We start from the raw sequence: 15,330 nt of genomic DNA, 5'->3' as shown, positions 1-15,330 counted from the left end.
TTTGATTGTGCTTAGGGAATTAAAGTATGTTTATCTGGTGAAGTGATGCTCATGATGGTTGTTTTATCCCTAGTTAAGGAGGGTGGTAAAAAAAAAAAAAAAAACCTAATTTCAAACATAGTTTTTACCCCCTTTTGTGCAATTCAAAAACCAAGCAAAATTTGAGGTTGAGTTCAAAAGAAAAGTTGTAGGTCTTGTCAAGATGTACAACTTTGGTGTTTTGAGTTTTTGGAGTTTCAATAAAAAATTTAAAGTAATTTTGAAAATACAGATTTCCGGAAAGTGTCCCCTTTTCCGATTTGAATCCCCAATTCAAAATCTGTTTGGAATTTTGAAAAGTGGTCAACATGAGAGTTGTAGGGCTCAAAAAGTTGAACAACTTTCATGTTGGGAGTTTTTCAAGTTGTTTTGGAAAATCAAAAGTAATTTTGGAAATTCTAATCTGCTCCAATTCAAAATTTGGAATTTCCCCAATTTGGGATTTGAAATTCAAACTGTTTTGTCAAATTCGTCATTTTCCACCCAGAATTGGCTTTGGTCACCAAAAGAAGATTTGTAGTTTGTAAAATTCTGAATAACTTTTGTTTTGGTGGAATTTTGTCTTCAGTTCAAAATTTGGACGAATTTTGCAAAACCACAAAACTGGTTGGATAAAGCCTGCTACAGTAACCGATGAGGATCACGGGCTGCACTGCCGCCGCGGCAGACACTGCTGCTCAGGACGCCGCCACGCACCCAGCCACGCAGCTGCTCGCCTGCTTACGGTCGCGGTGAAGTGGCCGAGCTCCTGGCGTCCTCATCCACTTCTTCCCATGGCTCGCACCTCACTGCAACCCTCTCTTCTTCCTTTCGCTCAACGCCGGTGAGCTCCCTGCGCCCGCAAAAATTCACCTCTCCCACTTCCTTTCTAAGCCACCAGAGCACCCCAGCAGCTTTACCAAGGTCTCAGCAACCATTCGCGCCCCCTTGATGCAAGCTCTAACCATCTCTAGCCCCGGCTACGTCCGTTCTTCCTCCATTCCGGCCAAAAGCGCCGCCGAGGAGCACCTCACCGTGGCCATGCCACCTCAGGCCTTCTCGCAGCAAGCCGTGGTCACCAGAGGGTGCACATAGGCCCAACCATGCTCCAGTACCTCTCCCTTGTCGCCAACAGACTGTCGCCGGTCGGAAATCCGGCTTTCCCGCGCGCCTCCTCTGTTTCCATTTCGCGCCAGGGACTTCGCGTTGGAATTCGACACAAGGCAAGGGTCTAACTGCGAAGTTCGTGACTCAGGTGAATAGTGCCATCAGGACCTGTTTGTAGATGTTTTGTTAGATCTTTGAAAATTCATATCTGGAGTTTGGCAACTCCAATTTTGGTGAACCAAATTTTGTTGTGCTCCTTGAGATGTCTAGTTTTTATTAAAAATATGAAACTGATCATGTTTTGTAGTAAAATAATTGGTTATGATTTATGCCTTTTAATTATGTTTAAAAGGGAGAAATTCATATCTTATTCTGTGTAGATCCTATTGCCCTGAAATTTTTATGGTGTTCTCATGATGTTATTTGAATGTTGCAGTAAAAATTTCATGTTCAGTAGATGACATATGATTAAGTTATTGATTTATCTTGTGTAGTGCTTATTAAATAATTTACAATTAAACTAAAAAGGAATAAATGTAAAATATGGTTCCTCTACCTTTATATGAAGTTGTTATATCATATAGATACATAATTTAGCTATGTGTTTGTAGAAAATGTCGAGTTTCTTATTTATCTTGTTGTTACATGCTTTCTTGTGATGGAAATTTATCTTTTTCATGGAAACTGCTATACTTATTCAAATGGCATGAAATTTAATATGTGAACTTGTGTTAATATTACCTAGCTTCAGAAATATTTTCAGTTATTTTTGATTAAGTATGCTCTGTTTTTTTTAATAAAGCTATTTAAATGCTTATAAAAGAAATAGAAATAATTAATCCCTTTAGGATTTGGGTGATATTTTAGATTGTTTGACAACCAGTGGTCACTTAGCATAACATGCTCCCTGGTTAAGGATTCTTTCATGTAAATGATCTTTGTTGCTTAATAACTACACAACATTGCTTAATGAAGATGATAAAATTTACTTAGTAGTAATCTATGCTTTGATAGCTAGATTAATTTGTTTCTTTACCATGAAGGTAAAGTGTACTCGAGATAATCATATTTTGTTGTTATCATCCAAGAACATGTAACCTGTCTTTATCATGTCATGAGCATCTCATTGATCATGCATATGCACCTCTACGTGTAGACTACGCTCCAGAGGAATCTGATCCTCAGTGGGTTGCTTCCGAGTTTGTGGATCCATCTGGTTTTGCTGAGTTGTCGGACTTCCCTTCCGGCCAAGGCAAGCCCCGGACATTAAACCCTATCCTTGTATTTTCATAAAGTTATTTATATCACTTGAGTTAATATGATGCATTAGGTGAATAGGAGTTGAGTGAATCCTATTTGTTGCATTATCTACCTTGATGATTTCCATATTAACCTTGATACCTGTTTTATGAAAATACTTAGTATGCTTAGTCCTGCTTATTAGATAAGTTTTCAAATGAGAAAGTTTGAAGGGTTGTTGTGGAATACTTTTAAGGTCAATAATGTTCAACTTGAGACCGGTCGGTGGACTTGCTTTAAGAATGGAGTCTTAAAGTAGTGTCTCCAACTGTGTCGATTAAGGACCGTACCGTTGATTGGCCTGTTGTGATTGAGACCTTTGAGTACAGCCCACATGCGGCGGTAAGCCTTACCTATAGCTATTCCGATACTTGAGAACGGCTAACCGCGTACTGGGAGTGGAGAGATGGCGAGAGTAGCGTGTACCCACCTTACGGATCTGAGATGACCGGGAAACATCTAGATTGGCTGTAGGATGGTGGTGTACTGTACTCTCGGGTGACGCTGGACCCGTTCTTGTATGGGAGGATCTATAGAAAAGGTTGACATATGCAAGATTAAGTTCTACATATGTCGTGTGGTACTGAATCCCCAGCTGGGTTTAATCGATTCGAATCGCCGTGTTTCCTCGGACATGGAGCCTCAATCCTCACACCATCATCGTAGTAATAAGTGAATCTTTGGTATAAGAAAGAGGTGTTTTGCTTATGAAAGTTGGATAATGATACTGGCTAGTTATAAGTGATAATCTTGAGTTAAAACTTGAAATTAGGTTTTACTCTTAGTAAGCTTTTATGCAAAAGAAATGCTTTGATCTTGCTAAAGCTTTACCTTGAATCCCTATAGCCTGCATACCTGAGTTTTCACCTCTTTTCTAGTCGGTTAAGTCTTGTTGAGTACTTTTGTACTCAGGGTTTTATAACCCCTGTTGCAGGTGCTGACTTAGACTGCTAATGGAGGTCATGTCGGTGGGCGCGACATGATTTATCCACCTCTTCTATCTTAGAAGCTTCACCTAAAATGCTTCCGCTACTATACACACCTTTTGGAAATTTAGTTGTTTATATTCCATCATATGTTGTAAGTTGAGTTATAAATCTTCCGCACTCTGATGTAAGTTATTTTTGTAACAAATGTTGATCTTGTATGAGTTAAAATATGGATGATTCGGGGTCCTCCGAGGGCACCCGACAGACTTCTTGAGTCATTTGGAACTCGTGCACGCCGATCAGAAGTCTTTGAGACAATGATGGGTGCATGTGGGCCAATTAATTCAGGAGGTTCTGCCACAGCAAGAAATGTCTTTTGAGTAAACACACTATCAAATACTATCAGAGCAGGTTTCCCTTAGAAAGTATAGCAGTATTCGAATTTGAAAACTTCAAAAGCTTTTGAGTCAAACTAAATTTCAAATTAGTTTGAGTCCAAATTGCTTCTAAGCTTGTCTTATGCTTCTAACTTGTCTCAGTTCATTCTTTAGACTTATCCTTCTATCTAAATGGATATGTTCTTAGTATAATTATGGTGATATTTATATACAAGGAACAATGCTTATAATGTTATAATATTGCCCTATTTATGAAAAGAACGTTTATGCACTTTTATATCAAGTGCCTAATTTAAAGTTAATTATTTGTTTAATGTATGCTTTGTTCGTAAGTACGTTTCATGCATCATTATTGATAACATGTAATTAACTTTCCTCCTTAAAGTTGTTATAATTAGAGGTAATATGTCCATCTAATTGTAAAACTCTATTCTTTAACCTTGGACCATATATAGTTCTAATATTCAAAATAAAAATATTTTGGCAGATGGCACGTACCCGCCTAACCGCTCGCAAGTCCACCGGAGGTCGTGTCCCCAGGCACCAGTTGGCATCAAGGGATCCGCCACCATCCGACAACAGCGACAGCAGCACTGACAACTCCAGCGACGGAAACGGGAGTGACACCAGCAGAGGTCCTCCTTCGCCAAGGACCTACAGGCTTATGAAGAATGATCTGCGCCTGATGCTCACTGACAACATCAACATGGAAGTTCAGCTGTACCATATGGCGGGGTATGTGGTCAATCTTGAGGCCTATGCCAACAACCTCCATGAGGAAGTGCACCAGCTGCAGGATGCCCTCAATCCACCCGAGGCTCCTGAAGCAGCAGAGGAAGGACCAGTTGTCATCCAAGTGGATAGTGATACTTCTGAGGATGAAGCAGAGGGGCCAGGAACTCCCACTCCAGATGAGGGTGTTACCACCAGTGAATCGGAGATGGATGACGACTAGGTGTTGAGAAGGCACGAAGTATGACCGAGTGTGATCTTCTGACTTTGTAACTTAGTTAGTCAGAAAAACTCTAGTATGGGAAGTGTGTAAGATAGTGGTTTCGGAAGTCCTGCCCGGGAGCGGACTTGTATGATAAATAAGATGAACTGTTTGTGCTATGTAAGCCATGATGTATGATGGTTAAGTAAGCATGTTAATTAAAGTATGATGTGTTTTTTTTAAACAGATGTCTGCTAACAACCTTGGAGCTAGTTCTTCCCAGGGTGGGGATGATTTTCCTAATGCACCACCAGTTCCACCCTCTTTGGCTGATGCAATTGCAGCATTGGTCAATGCAACAACTCTGTTAGCACAAAACCAGAATGTTGGTCAGCGTGGCCGTGGTCGCCATAACCGAGAGGAAACCACATATGTTGACTTCACAGATACTCGTCCCCCAGTTTTCACAAAGGCTGATGAACCTCTTGAAGCTGAGGATTGGCTTCGTACTATGGAGCAAAAGTTCAGTCTCATCAACTGTACTGAAACCCAGAAGCCAGCTTTCGCCGCTCAGCAGCTGAGAGGAGCAGCAGGAGTTTGGTGGGAAAACTTACTGGCTGTTCAACCAGCCCGTCACCGAATCACTTGGGGAGAATTCAAGGAAGCCTTCAGGGCTCATTACATTCCCAAGGGAGTTATGAAAATGAAGCTCGAAGAGTTCTTAGCTCTCCGTCAGGGGGATGACTCAGTCATACAGTATATTGGAAAGTTTAATCATCTGTCCCAATATGCAATTGAGCAAGTCAACACTGATGAAAAGAAGAAGGATTGTTTCATGAGAGGCTTGAATACAAAGCTTCAACTGATGATGGCATCATGTGGCAATATATCTTATCATGAGGCAGTGAACATTGCTATCTCCAGTGAAGAAAAGAACCGCAAACATAAGGAGGCTAAGAAGAAGAAGGGGTTTGTCTCAGGGTCTGGATCATCTGGCGGCAACAAGAAGCGTCAGAGGCTTGTATATCATCCAGCTCAACAGTTCCGACCATCTTATCGTCCTTCTTATCAGCCACCTCAGCAGCAGAATATGCAGAGGAATTTTGCAAGGCCGCCAATGCCATTCAATGTTCAACGTCAGCCAAATGTTCCTGCCATTCGTCCGCCAATGCCACAAGCTGCAAACAACCCTTGTTACAATTGTGGGAAGAGTGGACATTTTTCTCGTGAATGTCCATATCCAAGGCAAAATGTTCCAAATGTCAACGCACCAAGGCCAGTTGGAAATCAACAAACAAATCAGAACAAGGGTCATGCCCAGAATCAGCAGAAGGGTAAGGGTACTCAGAAAACAGGAAGGGTTTTCCATACTCAAGTTGAAGCTATACCTGAGGGAGAACCAGTGATGCTTGGTATGTTCCCTGTTGCCCAACACCCAGCACTTACACTTTTTGATTCTGGAGCATCACATACTTTCATGAATAGAACGTTTGCGGAAAAGCATAATATACCTATTGGTGCAACCAAAGATGAGTTCTTTATACAGTCACCTGGGGTCGACTATGCACTAAGGAAATGGTACATCAGGTGCCAATAGACTTGGGTGGATATATATTTCCAACATCCATGATAGTGTTAAAAGATCCAAGTATAGATGTGATCTTGGGTATGAACTGGATGAGCCAGAGAGGTGCAGTTATAGACACCTTAAATAGAATTATCAGGGTCAACTTACCTAATAGCAAGTCTCAACTTCTTATCCATCTTCCTACCCTTAAGAGAGCAGTTGAGCAAGTGTGTGCTATCTCTGTCAAGGAAATCAAGGATATTCCAGTGGTCTGTGAGTTTCCTGATGTGTTTCCAGAAGATTTACCTGGTTTGCCACCGGATCGTGATGTGGAGTTTGAAATAGAGCTCAAGCCAGGGACAGCACCAATATCTAGAAGAGCTTATAGAATGCCACCAAAAGAATTAGCAGAATTGAAAACTCAGTTGCAAGAATTGATGGATAAAGGTTTTATTCGACCTAGTTCATCACCATGGGGTTGTCCGGCAATCTTTGTGAAGAAAAAGGACCATACCTTGAGGTTATGTGTGGACTATCGTCCTTTGAATGAGGTAACAATCAAGAATAAGTATCCTTTGCCCCGTATTGATCTTCTCTTTGATCAACTAACTGGTGCTAAGGTATTTTCAAAGATAGACTTGAGATCTGGGTATCATCAAATCAAGATTAAACCAAAAGATGTTCCAAAAACGGCATTCACTACCAGATATGGCTTGTATGAATATCTGGTCATGTCTTTTGGTCTGACAAATGCCCCAGCACATTTTATGTATCTGATGAATTCAGTGTTCATGCCAGAGTTAGATAAGTTCGTGGTGGTATTCATTGATGACATTCTCATCTATTCCAAAACTAAAGAAGAACATGAAAAGCATCTCAGGATAGTGTTGACTCGCCTGAGAGAACATCAGTTATATGCTAAGTTTAGTAAGTGTGAGTTTTGGATAGATGAAGTCCAATTTTTAGGTCATGTCCTGTCAGCTGAAGGTGTTGCAGTAGATCCAAGCAAAGTTCAGGAAGTTCTTGACTGGAAGTCACCAACTTCAGTACATCAAGTTCGGAGTTTCTTAGGATTAGCGGGGTATTATCGCAGGTTTATCCCTGACTTCTCCAAGATCTCTAAACCAATGACGACATTGCTGAAGAATGATACCAAGTTTGTGTGGTCATCCGAGTGTGAAGAAGCTTTTCGGACTTTGAAAAAGTTGTTGACCACTGCACCAGTGTTAGCTCAACCTGATATTGAAAAATCTTTTGATGTGTATTGTGATGCTTCAGGCAAAGGCATTGGGTGTGTACTAATGCAAGAAGGCAGAGTCATTGCATATGCTTCACGACAACTTAAGCGTCATGAAGAGCATTATCCAACCCATGATCTAGAGTTGGCAGCTGTAGTCCATGCTCTCAAAATTTGGCGACACTATCTGCTGGGTAATACTTGTCACATATATACTGATCACAAGAGTTTGAAATACATCTTCACCCAGTCAGAATTGAATATGCGTCAGAGAAGATGGTTAGAACTGATAAAAGATTATGATATTGAAGTACACTATCACCCAGGCAAAGCCAATGTAGTGGCAGATGCACTCAGTCGAAAGAGTCATTGCAATTGTCTGGAAATTAAGCCGATAAACCTTACTTTGTGTTATGAATTTGAGAAGTTAAGTCTTGAAATGATTCCACAAGGAAGTCTTGCAAATATGACAGTTCATTCATCTATCAACGATCAGATTATTACAGCTCAGAAAGAAAATAAGGGTATGAGCTTTTTGAAAGAAAAGATCCAGTCTGAGCAGAATTCCAAGTTCAGAATAGATGAAGCTGGAGTGATTTGGTTCAAGGATCGGTTAGTAGTCCCAAAAGTTCCTGAACTCAGAAAACAAATTCTTGATGAAGCTCATACAACAAGATTTTCAATCCATCCAGGCAGTAATAAGATGTATCATGATTTGAAACAAAGATTCTGGTGGACTAAGATGAAGCTTGAAATTGCTAGTTATGTAGCTAGATGTGATACTTGTCAAAAAGTGAAAGCAGTTCATCTTAGGTCTGCTGGAGAATTGCAACCATTGCCAATTCCATCTTGGAAGTGGGATGACATCAGTATGGATTTCATAGTAGGTCTACCCAGAACATCGAGAGGGTTTGATTCCATATGGGTCATTGTTGATCGTCTGACCAAATCAGCTCATTTCATTCCAGTAAGAAAGGATTATCGAGCTTCTGAATATGCTAAGATATACTTTAACAGAATTGTGAGTCTACATGGTGTTCCAAAGACTATTGTATCTGATAGAGGGACACAATTTGTAAATGCTTTCTGGAAGCATCTGCATAAGTCCTTGGGTACCAAACTTCTGCATAGTACAGCTTATCATCCACAGATTGGGGGCCAGACTGAAAGAGTCAACCAGATCTTAGAAGATATGTTAAGGTCTTGTGTGCTCAGTTATTCAGAGAAGTGGCATGAATGTTTACCTCTAGCAGAATTCTCTTACAATAATAGTTATCAAGAAAGCATTAAGATGGCACCATTCGAAGCTCTATATGGCAGAAGGTGCAGAACACCCTTGAATTGGTCAGAACCTGGAGAACATAGTCTCTTCGGGGTTGACTTAGTTAAAGAAACCGAAGAGAAAGTCAGGCTAATTCGAGATAACATGAAGGTAGCACAGTCCAGGCAAAAGAGTTATGCCGATAAGAGACGTCAATCTCTTAGCTTTGAGGTTGGTGATTATGTATACCTCAAAGTGTCACCTATGGTGGTGTACTGTACTCTCGGGTGACGCTGGACCCGTTCTTGTATGGGAGGATCTATAGAAAAGGTTGACATATGCAAGATTAAGTTCTACATATGTCGTGTGGTACTGAATCCCCAGCTGGGTTTAATCGATTCGAATCGCCGTGTTTCCTCGGACATGGAGCCTCAATCCTCACACCATCATCGTAGTAATAAGTGAATCTTTGGTATAAGAAAGAGGTGTTTTGCTTATGAAAGTTGGATAATGATACTGGCTAGTTATAAGTGATAATCTTGAGTTAAAACTTGAAATTAGGTTTTACTCTTAGTAAGCTTTTATGCAAAAGAAATGCTTTGATCTTGCTAAAGCTTTACCTTGAATCCCTATAGCCTGCATACCTGAGTTTTCACCTCTTTTCTAGTCGGTTAAGTCTTGTTGAGTACTTTTGTACTCAGGGTTTTATAACCCCTGTTGCAGGTGCTGACTTAGACTGCTAATGGAGGTCATGTCGGTGGGCGCGACATGATTTATCCACCTCTTCTATCTTAGAAGCTTCACCTAAAATGCTTCCGCTACTATACACACCTTTTGGAAATTTAGTTGTTTATATTCCATCATATGTTGTAAGTTGAGTTATAAATCTTCCGCACTCTGATGTAAGTTATTTTTGTAACAAATGTTGTAATGTTGTGGTAACTCCATGTTGATCTTGTATGAGTTAAAATGTGGATGATTCGGGGTCCTCCGAGGACACCCGACAGACTTCTTGAGTCATTTGGAACTCGTGCACGCCGATCAGAAGTCTTTGGGACAATGATGTGTGCATGTGGGCCACTTAATTCAGGAGGTTCTGCCACACAAACTCCTTTGGCTGTGCTGTTGGAGTATATCCTTTCACTTACCTTGGCCTCCCCATGGGACTCACCAAGCCTCAAGTCAAGGACTATGCTCCACTCATTTGTAAGATTGAGAGAAGGTTATCTGCTAGCTCTCAGTTCCTGTCCTATGCTGGCAGACTGTAGCTTATCAACTCTGTCATCTCCTCTCTCCCTACCTATTATTTATGCTCCCTCAAGCTACCTGTGGCTGTTATTGAAATCATTGACAAACATAGGAAAAACTATCTCTGGAGGGGTAGTGAATTCAAAAGAAAGGGATACAACTTAGCTGCCTGGAATTTAGTGCAAAAGCCAAAGAGCAGAGGTGGTTTGGGTGTGATTAATCTAAGATTGCAAAATGATGCTTTATTGTTGAAGCATTTGGACAAGTTCTACAGAAAAGAAGACGTTCAATGGGTCAAACTTATTTGGAACAAATATTATTTAGACAGTGTTCCGCATCTTGCCAGAGAGAAGGGTTCATTCTGGTGGAAGGATATACTCAGGCTAAATGTGTTGTTCAGAGGGGTTGCCATCTGTTCCCCAAATAAAGGGGATACTCTTAGTTTCTGGGAAGATATCATATTTGGTGAGGTGGGTGCTGAAGTATTCCCAAATCTTTACCCATATGCCAAGGACCCCAAAGCCTCCCTTTGGAAATTGAAATCCACCCAGGAGTTGCTAACCTGCTTCAGAATTCCCATGTCAAGGCAGGCCTACAATGAATTCCTTTTGCTGCAAAATGCTATTACCAGTCTGCCCCCAACCTCTTCTCATGCAAATGATGTCTGGTGTTTCATTTGGGGAAACCAGAAATATTCAGCTCGGAGGTTCTATCATCATCATTACTCCTCTGTACACCCTCCTAGATCAGTATTATGGCTCTAGAAGTCTAAATGTGTTCCCAAGATAAAGTTCTTTGGCTGGCTACTCTTAAATGATAGGCTTAACACCAGAAATATGCTCAGAAGAAGAAACAAGGTCTTAGAAGAAGGCTATAATTGTGCGCTATGTGCTAATAGTTTAGAAGAGACAATTGAGCACTTATTTTTTGATTGCCCCTCTGCTTCTGTCAGATGGTTTTCTGTTGGGATCACCTGGGAGGATAACCTTAGTCTAAATGAAAGGATTTACAGAGCCAAAGATTCCTTTCAGCACCCTTTCTTCATGGAAGTATTCCTGATTGCTGCCTGGTGCCTCTGGAATGAAAGGAATGCTGTCATTTTCAACAGAAGACCTCCAAGCATGAGCTCTTGGAAGGCTGAATTCCAGAGAGAGGTCAAGCTGCATCTCTACAAGATCAAACCAAGTCTTCATAATTCTATCTTCAGTTGGCTTAACGCCTTGTAATTCCCCTAGTTTGTTTGCCACTAGTCTATTAGTTTAGTCTAGTTCTTCACTTCTTTTTTTCGTCTGTTGCTGCCTCCCTGTCTCTAACTCCTGGTTAGAGCAACCCTTTGTAAGTTCACTCTGAACTCTGTTTATTTTAATCCAGTTGCCGGGGGGCTTTGCCCCACGGTTTTCGCTCAAAAATCCAAATTCAGAGTGTGATCTCTACCCTTTGCTCTTGTGATTTCCTCGTGGGATTACATAGGCGGCAGCTTCATCCGCTCCCAATTGGTGCTCCTACTCCCTTCAAGGTATTCCTTGACTGATTATAGGTTGTGTTGGTTGGTTCTTTGAGAGTGTGGTTGGGCGAATCCTCGATTCAGGTTGCCGGTTAAAGACGGTGGTTGGCTTTGAGTTTTATTTGCCAGGTTGCACTACTTATCGCTGCTTGAGCAAGTTATCCGGTTTTTCTTTAGCTAGTTATCAGTGTTCTTCCTACGTCACGAAGATCGGGACGTGTCGCATCAGAAGGTCTTGCCGAGATCTACTTTTGCTCCTACTCCTTGGGTTTATGGCCGGAACCGAAAAGGTTTTATATTTGATTGAATTGTGTCTTTTACAATAATTGGGTCTTTGATATTTATAACCCATAAACCTAAACAAAAGTCTTAAAAAAGCACGACTCCTAAAAACAAAAAGTAACTTGGACTCCAATCTTTCCTTTCTTGATGATGTCCGACACATTCTCTTCCTTTTGCTTATTGGAGATCGACACGTCCCGATTAACTATTGCTATTTAACCTTCGTTTAGCCAATCCAACAAATAAGTCATCTTTCCTTCAACAGAGCGACCCCACAAGTAGTCTCTGCCCGTAAAAATCTGGTGTCAACAATGATATTATGAGGATAGTCTTGCTATGTTCTTGATTTTCCTTCATACTGTTCTTTATACATAGATGAAGAGTTGTTATGCTATACATAATGATATATGCGCTAGACTAGGTGAAAGACTTAGTAAATTAGAAGCTACATAGGAATTCAATCTCTTGACTAATCTCCTATGAAACCTATCTTTATGATGAGTAGTTCATTCTATCTCTGAGTGTTATCATTTTATATATATAGAAAATACAAATATATACTCCACTTATACCTGGGACCCACATGTCATAGACACCATCTCACATACACATCACACTATTTCATCCACTTCCACTCACCTCCACCATCTAATCTTTTCCACCATCCAAATCCACCCAACTAATATAATCTCTGCTTAAGCATGAAGCAAGAGAGGGAGTGGAGCAGACTCAAAGCTCCTCCTCCTGCTGCCTTCACTCCTCACTCTCACACTAGAACAACTACCAAACTTCGAATTTCTAGTGTCGAGAGCAGAGTTTTAGTTTTTAGCCAAGAAAGAGAGATTGAGTGAGTGAGAGAAGAAAGAAGAGAGTAGTTCTTGATCTTGCAAGAAAAGGGAAGGGGAGTAGTGCTGCAATATTTTAGAGACTTAGAGTTTGATTAGTGGATATGTTGTCCAAGTTTAGAGAAACAACTAAAAAGTATTAGGGGAAGGTTCTACCGAAATTCTAACTAAAATATTTCTCGGATGACTAACCCCTAGACTACTAACTCTGGATCGCTAACTGCTTTCCTAACCTCTCTCCACAAGTTGTGTTTTTGTCAAATTTTGCAGGATGAACATGCTTCTAAAGGCCACCAAAGAGGCATTCACTCGTCAAGGGTCGGGACGTTTGACCCGTGTTCATCAAGAGTAGAATCAGAAATGAGTGTCGATCTGCTGGCGTTTCAAGCACGTGCATCCTCAATGGCACCACCACCAAACATCCTCATCAAGGCACCCCATCTCAGATTGAAGAATGAACGAGAGAAGAACATCTACAAGAAACTGAAAGGTAAAACTTTCATCCATACTCCCGCGCTTGATATTGAACTTTTAAGGGTGACCGGTATGGATGCTGAGCTTGACCGTATTTTTGGAATTGTGGAATGGATCTTTTTAGAACATTACTGAGCTAGAATCAAAACTTTAAACTAATAAATTTCTCCACACCCTACAAATTACTGAATCGGGGGTAACATTTAGGCTCTTCTAGCAAAAGCTCTCTTGTAGCTGGAGTAAAGATGGTAATTTTTACCCGAAATCCAAAACTCGATGGGTAATTACCTCATTAGGGTAAGGGTATGGCTATTTTTTTACCCATAAATAAGATAATGGAAAAAAAGCTTTACCCAGCGGGTAAAGCGGGTAAGGGTATGAGACTGCATTGCCCATACCCGTTAACCCATGGATAATTTTAATCTGATTCAATAAGTTAAAATCATAGGCCAAAATCACCATACACAACCCAAGCCCAATAAAATCATATATAATGTTGTCAAACCCTAGACCCTCACCTTGGCACCTCACCCATCCGCTCCCTCTCCCTTTCCCCTATCTCCTTGCGGCGGCCACACAGCACGGGAACTTGTGAATTTTACCACTTGTTATCTAGTAATGATAGATTTATCTATTAGATTACTTGATTAAGTGTTTATGGAGCTTGTATATTTGATGATTTTATTAATGACTTGTGATGCTTTAGCTGAAATTAGAAGTCTAAAATATTTAAATATATATTTATTTTTTACAAGTATTTTTGGAATCATGGGTAAGGACCCATGGGTTACCCATTACCCGCGTGTATAAGGGTATGGAAAAGAACTCTTACCCGTGCATGGGTATGGGTAAATTAGTGGGTAAAATATTTTCTCGTAGGTAAGAGTATGGGTAGCATATACCCAGCGGGTGATTACTCATTGCCATCTTTAAGCTGGAGGGACCTAAGTAACTTCCTTGGATTTCAGCCCACTACTGCACCAGATTTGGACACCACATTAGAAGATTTTGATAAGCATAAATTTTGGCAAGAAATTTCTAGAGACTAGAGATATGACATCTTTTTCCAACCTTGTACTAGTGAAATAGAGCACCCAACACATCGATTCCTACACAAATGGATGGGCCTTATTTTCTTTCCATGGGATGATACATGTAAAATTAGAGAAGGGAACTTGAATTAATGTATGCAGCTGTTAAAAAGTTATGAGTCTCACCAGTGCGTCTTTTAGTGGAACATTGGCTAGCCATACCTAACTTAATGGGATCTGTTGGTTGCACCTCGTTAGTCACGCATATAGCATCTGCTTAAAATATATTGGAAAATGTCTCTCTTGGATATATTGATGATTTATATTCATACATTGGATATAAATATTTCAGACATGCACATTTACTAAAAAGAGGATATAATGGGCTTTACATGTGTTATCCTAGAGGCAAGATCTGGTTACGGTTGACATTTCTTAGCGTTGCTACTAAGAATAGAGTTTTAAATCTATCCTGGCAACGACACCAAAAATACTTATTGGTATTTATTAATATAACGCTTGAATTCAACTTAGTCACCTATTGACTGCCTACACCTCCAGCTAGCAACCAGGTTGTCATCCCTAGTAATAAAGCTAAAGATATTCTAAGGATTTATAAACAACTACTTCATGTGCCTAAAGTAATATAAAGATAAGAAGAAATGTATTTGCATGTGCACAGATTAATTATACCATGTAGCATTTTACCTAGAGTACTACTAGGTTGTTGATTTATATTTATACCACTAGGAAGGAATGGCTAAGAAATATAATTAACACCTAATGCCTATCACTTGCACAACCGATGGAGAGTTAACCATATACTCAATAATAGGAATGTCTAAGTCATAAATAATATATGGTAAATGATAAATATCAAAGTCATAAATAATAATAATTGCATCCTATAGCACTCCAATCTAAAGCACATAGTGTCTCATTAGGTAGAGCGAGAGGAATAGATTCCTATGTTATTTTAACTATAAGTTTATGAATACTATGGTTAGTGAAATTATACCTAGCAATCATTGTTAAGACTACTATTATACCTATGCATAAGGAACATCACTCTAGGGAGATCTGGGATCATAACAAGACAACCCTAGGTGACCACGTTCTACTAGTTCTATATACGGGGAGTGGATTACATAGGTCTCAACAAGATTATTGTCACACCCGTGATCTACCACATGGTC

This window comes from Sorghum bicolor, unplaced genomic scaffold, assembly GCF_000003195.3.
Source record: "Sorghum bicolor cultivar BTx623 unplaced genomic scaffold, Sorghum_bicolor_NCBIv3 super_88, whole genome shotgun sequence".
NCBI lineage: Eukaryota > Viridiplantae > Streptophyta > Magnoliopsida > Poales > Poaceae > Sorghum > Sorghum bicolor.
The sequence above is the reverse complement of the archived record's forward strand: the minus strand, read 5'-3'. Positions refer to the sequence as shown.